The sequence below is a fragment of the Nelumbo nucifera genome, chromosome 7 (genome assembly GCF_055504915.1).
Source record: "Nelumbo nucifera cultivar China Antique chromosome 7, China Antique-T2T, whole genome shotgun sequence".
NCBI classification, from domain to species: domain Eukaryota; kingdom Viridiplantae; phylum Streptophyta; class Magnoliopsida; order Proteales; family Nelumbonaceae; genus Nelumbo; species Nelumbo nucifera.
Window position 1 is genome coordinate 36,735,010 of NC_142655.1, and position 10,654 is coordinate 36,745,663.

The following is a 10,654-nucleotide window of genomic DNA, read 5'->3' on the forward strand; positions in this document are numbered from 1 at the left end:
CTCCACTTCCACCTGTTCTTGGGCCTGTTGTTGTTCTCTCTTTGCTTGAAATGGGATCATGCAGTAATGACAACTGAGATATTTTGTGAAGTTTCCTTGTTCGATACTTATTGTTGCATTTGTGTAGAAGATAGTATGGAAATGACTCATGAAATGGTAGTTTGCGTCTAATAAGTGAGCTACAAATGTTAAGAGGTTAATGTAGCACTAAAACATAGGACAGATAAAGGGCTCCAGCCTCCGGTAATATACTATAAATCTTATTAACCTGTGTAGTATATCGTCACCTGAGCTTCTGTAGGAAAACATGAAGAAGAGAAGGAGAGGATCAAATGTGTGACGAGTGTTGGATTTTAATCTCATTAGAGATTAAATCCAGTGGAGTTTGATTGGTCAGTTACATGACAAAACACACCTGCACACATTTTTTGAAAAATAGCTTTTCCCTTACTAAAACCAGTTTTAATTTGTCCCACATTGGAAAATTACAAGAATTATTTTGGGTTTTTTAATAGCAGCTAATTTACACTCCTTAGATATAGAAGAGGAGAGTATGGAGGTTTGCTACCGCGCAACGCGCGTACACATGTGTGCGCGTGTGTACGGTGCAATGAGGCGGTTTAGAGGCGCACTTTGCATGCACCCGCATGACTCGTAAAGGGCAGCTTTGGCTTTTGGTGTGATGTTGACCGTTGATGTGATCAATGACCATGATTTGATCGGGTGTGATCAAGAGGCACAATTCAAAGTTAACAGTCATTAATTATTAACTACCTTTTAAACAATCACAATGTTTGAAATTGTGACTGTTCAAGGTGCCTTTCTTTGAACCAGTACCTTCCTCTTCTTCATAACTATTCAGAAACTATTTAAGGAGCATGAATCAAGCATTTCACACACAATTTCGAAAATCACTTTCTCTCTCTCTCTGTCCGGTTTGCTATTGTCTCACAGAAGTTTTCTTCGAAGATTCTTCAACTTTGTTGGTTGCAGATTCTCGCTCAAGGCTCTGTTGTATCCTACGAACAGATTTGTCTATATCCCAACAACAAACTCAGTTAAACTGAGTGGGGGAAAATAACGTTCTAAAGATAGTGTCTTCAAACGTGCTTCAGAGCTTCTCCTTCAACTTTCAAAGACCCCATTTCCCAACAATGGAGGTGAAAGAAAGCATGACTTCGTTCAAGATGATGAACCAAGATCTTGTTTGACTAGACCTGTTCGATGGAGCAAACTTTAGTCGGTGGAAAGACAAGATGATCTTCTTTCTGACCACACTAAAATTGTACTATCTCCTGGATCCAAATATGCAATCACTTCCTGAACCCACTAACAAAGGCTCAAAAAAGCTAAAGAAGGAAAGAGAAAAAGGTGAAGAGGATTCACTTCTATGCTAAGGACATATACTGAACGCCTTATCAGACTGGCTTTATAACTTCTACGAGGAATTTACATCTCCAAAAGAAATCTGGAAGGCTTTGGAATTCAAATACAAGGCACAAGAAGTAGGTACAAATAAGTATCTTATTGCAGAATACTTTGACTTCACCATGAATGACCATAAGCCCATACTGGAGTAAGTTCACGAACTACAGGTGATAGTCAATAAAATTCAATCCCTTGATATCACCCTTCCTGAATCTTTTCAAGTGAGAGCAATAATTGCCAAACTTCCACCCTCTTAGAAGGATTACAAGAAAAGATTTTACACAAGGCTGAAGAACTTACCTTGGAGCAAATTCAGCAACACCTTCGTATTGAAGAAGAGTTGGATTAGAGATAGTAGGGATCAGACCCTAGCCAGTATGCTGAACTCTAAGGTTAATTTTGTGGAAAATAGACCGAAGAAGACTAATACTGCATTACAAGTAAAGAAGGACGGGAACTTCAAGAAAAGCAATAATAAGAAAGGATCCTGCTATGTTTGTTGAAAGAAGGGGCACTATGCCCGAGTCTGCCGACATCAGAAAGGTGGAACCAAGTCTGCAAACATGTTGGAAGACAATTTGGTGGCCATGATTATTGAAGTCAATATGACAAAATCATCTTTTGGGTGGTGGTTTGACTCAGGTGCCACAGTCCATGTTTGCAAGGACAAGTCCTTGTTCAAGACATATGAAGAAGTGACTGATGGTCAAGAGGTACAAATGGAAAACAAGACATGTGCCAAAGTTGTTGGAAGAGGCAGCGTGGAATTGAACATTACCTCCGGAAAGACACTAACTCTCTTGAATGTTCTCCATGTTCTTGACATTAGAAAGAACTTGGTCTTAGTAAAACCTTTTTGTAAGAGGGGATTCAAAGTTGTCTTTAGGTCCAACAAACTAATCCTATCCAAGAATGGGATGTTTGCTGGAAAGGCATATGGTTGTAATGATATTTTCAAATTAAGTGTTAATGAAGGAAAATGTTCTACTTATATTGTTGATTCTTTCTCTTTATGGCATGATAGATTAGCACACTTGAATTTTAAATTCATAAAAAACATGAGTAGACTTGGTTTAATTGCTTATAATAATGAATTAAATGAAAAGTGTGAGATTTGTATAAAATCTAAAATGACCAAGAAACCTTTCCCAATTGTTGAGAGAAATTCTCAACTTATAGAACTAATTCATTCTGACATTTGTGAACTCAATGGTGTATTAACTAGAGGAGGTAAGACGTACTTCATAACCTTTATAGATGATTTGTCTAGGTATACCTATGTCTATCTTATGAGAACTAAGGATGAAGCCTTTGACATGTTTAAACTATACAAAACTAAAGTTGAAAATCAATTGAAAAAGAAAATTAAAATTTTAAGAAGTGATAGGAGTGTTGAATACTTTAAAAATGAGTTTAATTCTTTCTGTGAAAAATTTGGAATAATACATTAGAGTTCTGCTCCCTATGCCCCTCAATAGAATGGCCTAGCCAAAAGGAAAAACGAAACACTTACAGAAATGATAAATTTTATGTTGATGAAATCTAATGCACCCTTGAACCTGTAGAGGGAGGCACTCCTAACAGCTTGCCATTTACACAACAGAATTATTTATAGAGTTAATAACAAGTGTCCATATGAATTATGGATAAGAAAAAATCCTAACTTAACATACCTAAAAGTGTGGGGGTGCGTAGCACATTACAAAGTTCCAGATTCTAAAAGAACTAAGTTAGGACTCAGAGCAAAGAGAAGTATGTTTGTTAGATATGCAGAACATAGCAAGGCCTATAGGCTTCTAGACTTAAGAGTCTAACATAATAATTGAAACTAGAGATGAATTCGTTGAAAATAAACTATATTCTGAATCTACAAAAAATGAATCCATAGAAAATGATAGAGGACTAGGAAGAGATACTCAGATCTTAATACCCATTGGTAACAATGAGACTAAAAAAAGAAATGACACAATTGAGCACCTATAGTAGAACCTAGAAGAAGTCAAAGACAAAGAAAAGAGAAACAGTTAGGTTCAGATTTTATCTCTACTCAACCAATTATATTCTTAGTTGAGGTTGATAGAGAAAAGATTTTAAATAAGATACCCATTGTACTAAACATTGAAAATGATCCGAAGTTCTACAATGAGGCTGTGACCACTAGAAATGCTGCCTTTTGGAAGGAAGCTATAAATGGTGAAATGGATTCAATAATGTCAAACAACACATGGGTACTAGTTGACTTGCCTCTAGAATCAAAACCAGTCAAATGTAAATGGGTGTTTAGAAGAAATTGCAACAGTGATGGAACTGTATAAACTTTTAAGGCTAGACTGGTAGTCAAAGGATTCAGTCAAAATGAACGAATTGACTACTTTGACACCTATGCACCAGTGGCTAGAACAACTTCTATTAGAACACTTGTCGCACTAGCATCCATTTATCACTTATCTGTTCATTAAATGGATGTTAAAACTAGTTTCTTAAATGGTGATTTAAATGAAGAGGTCTATATGGAACAACCAAAAGGATTTGTTCTTCCTGAAAATGAGAAAAAAGTTTGTAAACTGGTTAAATCCCTATAAGGTTTAAAACAAGCACCCAAACAATTGAATGAGGAATTTGATTTTTGCATTATAGCTTTTGGTTCTAAACACAATAGTGTTGATAGATGCATTTATTCAAAATTTACTGAAAATTATGGTGTAATTGTATGCATTTATGTTGATGACATGCTCATTGTGGATATTAATATGGTTGGCATAAATGAAACTAAAATCTACTTATCATCTATCTTCAAGATGAAATATTTAGGAGTAGATACCATCTTAGGAATAAAAGTTAAAAAGCATAATACGGGTTACACATTAAGCCAATCACATTATATTGAGAAAATACTTGAGAAATTTAAGCATTTAGGATTTAAAGAATATAGCACACCATATGATTCTAGTATAAAGCTAGTAGTAAATTCTGGTAGAGTAATTGCACCTTGATTATGCTAGTGCAGTAGAAAGTCTGGTGTATGCTATGCTTCGTATTAGACCTGGTATTGCCTTTGTAGTAAGTAAACTTAGTCAGTTTGCAAGTAATCTCGGTGTAGAGCACTGAAAGGCAATCGGAAGAGTTCTTGGATATCTCAAAAGAACCTTAGAACTTGGCTTATTCTACTATGATTATCCAGTTGTACTAGAATGGTACATTGATGCGAGTTGGATTACCAATAATGGAGATAACAAGTTCACCTTTGGATGGATCTTCATCTTTGGTGGGGGTGCGATCTCTTGGGCATCAAAGAGACAAACTTGTATATCTCATTTAACCATGGAATCCAAATTCATAGCCTTGGCAGCTGTTGGAAAAGAGGTTGAATGGATTAGAAATTTATTATTGGATATAAAACTTTAGCCTAGTCCTATGCCTCTGATTTCCCTTTACTGTGATAGTGAGGCAATTCTATCGAGAGCCTATATTGGTACTTACAATGGTAAGTCTAGACATATAAGTCTGAGACATGAATTTGTTAGGCAACTGATCCAAGATTGAGTTATCACCATAACTTATGTGAGGTCAAGTAAAAACTTGGTTGATCCTCTTACTAAAGGTTTGCCTAGAGAATTGGTAAGAACAACAACAAAAGAGATGAGATTAAAACCCTTTAACAATGTGACTGTTAGCATTGGCATTGAGAAATTTTTCATCAAAACATAAACAATGTTGTTTGTTATGATGAGAGGTTGAGTTAAACTATTAATGAAGTTCTGAAATGTGTCTAATAACAAAATACATAGTAAAACTTCACCTACATGAACATAGATGTGGTGTCGCTTCTCATGAGAGCTTGGGTTTGCTCTCAGGATTGTTCATGGAACTAGGAAAGAAGCACATTACCATAACATTGCTGAGCAAAATTTAACTCTTGCAGAGACGGGACAACTTTATGTGTATGGGTATCTCCGTTCTGTCTTGAGAGTAACAGGTATAAGGTCTTACCACCAATAACTTTGACAAGGCTCTAAGATATACATACCAATAAAAGGTTTAAGTTGTAAAGCACATTTTGTATGCATAACTATGTTATAGTAGTTTGGATTGAGGAAGACCTATGTAATTGATCAATCAATGGGGTTTGATTAGTCAATTACATGACAAAACACACTTGCACATGTTTTGAAAAGTAACTTTTCTCTTACTAAAACCAGTTTTAACTTGTCCCACATTGGAAAATTACAAGAATTATTTTGGGTTTTATAATAGAAGCTGATTTACACTCCTTAGATATAGAAGGGGAGAGTATGGAGGTTTGCTACCATGCAACACGCGTGCACGTGTGCGTGGCGTAATGAGGTGCTTTAGAGGGGCACTTTGCGCGCACCCACGTGACACACGAAGGGTGGCTTTGGCTTTTGGTGCAATGCTAACCGTTGATGTGATCAATGACCACGATTTGATCAGGTGTGATCAAGAGGCACAATTCAAAATTAACAGTTATTAATTGTTAACTACCTTTTAAACAATCACAATGTTTGAAATTGGGATTGTTCAAGGTGCGTTTCTTTGAACCAGCACCTTCTTCTTCTTCATAACTCTTCAAAAACTATTTAAGGAGGATGAATCAAGCATTTCACACACAATTTTGAAAATCGCTTTCTCTCTCTCTCTCAGTCCAGTCTGCTACTGTCTCATAAAAGGTTTCTTTGGAGACTCTTCAACTTTGCTGGTTGTAGATTCTCTCCCAAGGCTCTGTTGTATCCTGGGAGTGGATTCGCTTGTAACCGATAAGAAAACTCTGTGAAATTGAGTAGGGGCAAATAACGTTCTAAAGACAGTGTCTTCAAATGCACCTCACTACTCCTCAAATTTTCAAAGACCCCATTTCCCAACAATGAGGAGGGCAGCTGTGGTCGGACCTTCCACCCTCTAAAAGATGAATGCCACACGAAGTGAGAGTTGTTCTAGTGACATGGCGGTGGTGGAGGCAGCAAAGAGACCATGATCAATATTAAGGCCAACTGAGCAAGGTGCAATTGCAAGAACAATGAGATTAAGGTTCCTCACAGAACTTCCTTGTTTGTATTTGCATCTTGGGTGGAGCCAAAGGACGGTCAGACCACACAGAGAAAGAGGGTGGTGGTAAAGGAGACTAGGGCAGGGTATATCAATCGATCGATCGATCAATCGATCAATTGAGAGAGAGAGAGAGAGAGTCGTTCTTGAGTTCTTATCTTCCAAAGTGAAAATTATCTAGCAATGACATGCTAGTCTCAGGCATTGCATTGCCGAGATAGGAGGGAGAGTTTCAGAGCAGAAACAGAGTGAAAGCCTTTCACTTTAAACTATGACAACCAAACATCATTAGTGTAAAAATTTAAATTCACCCGGTTCTATTTTCCATCGATCACCGAACCGGCATGGATTTTTTCATCGGTGTAAAACTGAATTTACACCTAAAGCAAAGACAGCCTTAGTCAAATCAGTCTAGTGGATGTTGAACTTGTCCTTGAGATCTAAAATTATCTCGTGCTTAGTTGTTGAGTGGATTCAACATTGGATCATCAACTCGAATCCTAGAAATGATGAGACATACTCTATTTTTTAAGAGGTGGTAGTGTTAATGTGGCATATCTGACGTTCTCCTAACAAAATTTCTTTTTGAACACAAGGTCACTCACCCAACGTTGGTGATAGCTGCAGCTTTGGCCATTCTAGCTGATTAGAGGTCAGTCCAAATGGCATATACTTCTTGAGTCATGGTTGAAATCTCCTCGATTGCCAACTAATGTAGGCGCATGTGTCAGGGCCGAGGATGGCACCACGTGGCATCGGTCAGATGCAATCCTAGCCATCTGCCTCGACTACGTCCTCAGGGCTGGGCTCTTCAGCCTCATCACCCTCCACTACTTCAGGTGACGCCAAGGCATCAGCAACAACATTGCCCCACGGCCTTGTAGATCCAATACTCTCATTAGGAGATTCACAGCCCCTCCGGTCACACTAGGCGCCTTCAGGAGCAGTCCTCTCCCTTAGTACATGGACCTCGGGCCTTTGAGGTGAGCCTTCGGGCTTAGTACCATGACTCTCACTACTACTACTAGATGAGGTGGAATGAGACGAGCTAGAACCCGAGAGGTCAGGAAGCTCGTAGCACTCGGGACCAGAGTCTAAATACGACATGGCTAAGGGGAGAAGTCCTTTACCTAGTAGATGAAGTCAAGGAAGGAGGCTAAGGGATCAAATAAGAAGGTGGCTGAGGCCTTTGGAAGCGTGAGTAGAAGTAAGAAAATGATAGCCACTGCCTTAATTAGAGGCCCTACTTAAAGAAGAATGTACGGTCTTGATCGACTTGATCCAACAGTTGCAGAGCAGTCGACCTGACAGCCCGAATCGACATATGACACGTGGCATCAACCTCAGGAATGTGAAATGATGTCGAGCGAGTCGGCCGGTCTGCCCACCGACTCCAGGTCTAAAGCGACTCAACCCGGGCAACCCGATGCCCATCTCGCGCATGGCCACGGCAGATCGATCCCCCACCCATTCCGTATACGACAATGGTCAGTTGGTGCTGACGCCCGTCCTACTCATGGGTCCATAGCGATGCCCTTGAAGCACACGGCCGAGGAGCTCAAGCATCTCACAACAAGGCACAATACCTAGCCCTCGGCCCTCCATGACCCTCTTGAGAGGCGAAGTCAACTGCAAAATAGCCGCCACTAGACAACTAAGGGAAGCCCTCAACAACCAAGGCCGACACCTCCACGCTCCTAGACAACACTCCCTTCGGCCAAGCCGAGGTCCTCTCCTGACACGCCTTCCAGCACCTCCTAGCAGTATCGTTACACTCTCCTTGGTTGAAACCAAGGTCTCCACTCAGCCCTCCAATCAGGCCTCGTTCATCTCTCTAGGATGGCGCATGTGGCAGGGCCTAGGATGGCCCCACGTGGCATCGATTGGATGCAATCTTGGCCATCCGCTGTGAACCACCTCCAACCACTCCCAAGGCAAAGTCTAAATAAAGGTGCCACTCTCCAGGTAAATCACTTTGCTCATTCCATCTCTCTAGCTCTCTTGCTCTCGAGTGATCTCGTCTGAGCTCTTATCTTGAACCTCGTCCAAGCCCTCTTACGTAATTGACTAATTTGATTATCGGAGTCTCCACCTTGAGATAAAACCTGAGGCCTCTGATGTGTGGTCTCCTCACAGGATTGGACACATCGGCCTCGGCTAAAGGAAGCACATTTACCAAGTTGGCTGGTCTCGTTCACCCTATGATTTCATTAAACAAAATGTTGATGCTGCAGTCGCAACGTCTTTGTCTGGTTTAGGAGTGACTTGTCGTGCTTCATCAGGCCACCACGTTTTTTCTTCATAGAAATCTGGTCACCACGTTGCTATCTTGGCATTGGGCATCGATCGCTGTATAATTCATTGGTTGGTGAGGCAGAAGCTCTCTTAGCTAGTTTAAACTTTGCCAAGTTTCTAAATCTCCACAGGATTATTATTGGATTGCATATATACATAGCTTCATTTCTTCCCCATGTTTACATTAGTTTGTAAATATATCAATTATTAAGCTTAATTGATTTACTAAAAACATATAGAAATAAATATAATTAACCAAAACCAATAGATCTATACGTTTAATATGACCCATTATTAAAAGAGAAATCCATTGGAACGGTAGGTTTGGCCAATTCCCCGACAGTAATTGACAAACTCAACTCAATCTGATCCACTACGCGTTAAATCTATAGTACTCTCAATGAAACAAAAAAAAAAGTTTATAGTAGTTTCCTTAATACAGAAAGCACTCCCTATATATTTAGATCGAATCTACACCTTCTGAGGTCGCTGAGACCAAAGCTAATGGCCCTTTTAATTTGTTACGTTCGATTGAGTTGCTCCACCAGTTCAAATTCAACATGACCTAAGAGGCTGAGGAGGATGTAAATGATGTAATGAGCTTTTGCTTCTTACTAGGATGATGGAATTCTTCAGATTTCCTTAATTCATGAAGCTGCTCTGAGTCATCACACTGCATTCAAATAAATAATGTTAAAAACGTTGAACTCAAATTCTACTTATTAGGCCTATATCCATCTAAAAGGGAAGAGGGAAATTAGTAAGTAGCATACCAGTTGTTTATCATCGTAACTGATTTTCATATCATCATCATGTATTTCTTCTTCTTCTATTGGTAAAACCGCTGCTGGTGCTTCTCTTACATATGATTCCCTGTGTCAATTATCTTAGCATTTCAAATTCACTTCTAACATACACTTTTCCTCTTGTTAACCTACGATGTAGGATATACCAAATGTCCATTGTGAAAAACTACTTGATTCAAAAGAAAGTATACTCTTTGGTCATAGAAACCCAAACATTATATTAATGCCGATGACCCTCTGAAATATTCAGACGTAGGTGTGTCAATTGGACTGGATTTGGTCCAATCCGATCCAGTCCAATGTCAGTCCATTATAAATGGACCAGGCCCAATCCAATCCAATGAATGCTTTGGACCAATCTGTTCAAATTTATTTAGATTGTTTTCAACCCAAGCCCAGTCCATTGATACATATATTCTTATCTTATATCAATGGATCAGATATTGGCTTAATCCAACACGATCCAATATAAATTTGTTACAAATGGACCACGTCCAATCTAATCTAATAAATATTTTGAACCGAATTGATCCAATCCAATGTTTTGTTAGTCTGTCCAATCCATCCAAATTGATTTTAAACAAGCCAAAACTTGTCCATTGACACCCATACTCAGACAAGGTGCCCAGATAATATCTGAAAATCTACAAGAACCCTACTCTGTTCCCAACCCCGAATCCCCCTGTACTGTTACTATATAATACATTACAGAAGGACATAAGAAAAGGACGATGGTTTTACTCCAAAGAGAACGGGGGCAAATTAGCTGGAGACAAAAACGTACACACCCAATTACTTATTACTGTTGAACACACCAGTGTTCAGTACAGCTGGGTCTCAGATGGGTTCACAGTGAGCACTGATTTCTGTTCATGTCATATAAGTCAAATCAAGGTTTTAAAAAACAAGCTGGAACTATTTTGGCCACTGGTTTTTGGATCAGCGGTTTAATTGTCCGATTCGAACGAATGACCTGTTCCGATTTCTGGGTCGGCGGTTTGGTATTGCTACCTTGTGGAGGTGACGCGAGGACTTAAACTTACAAGCCTAAGAACACTTGT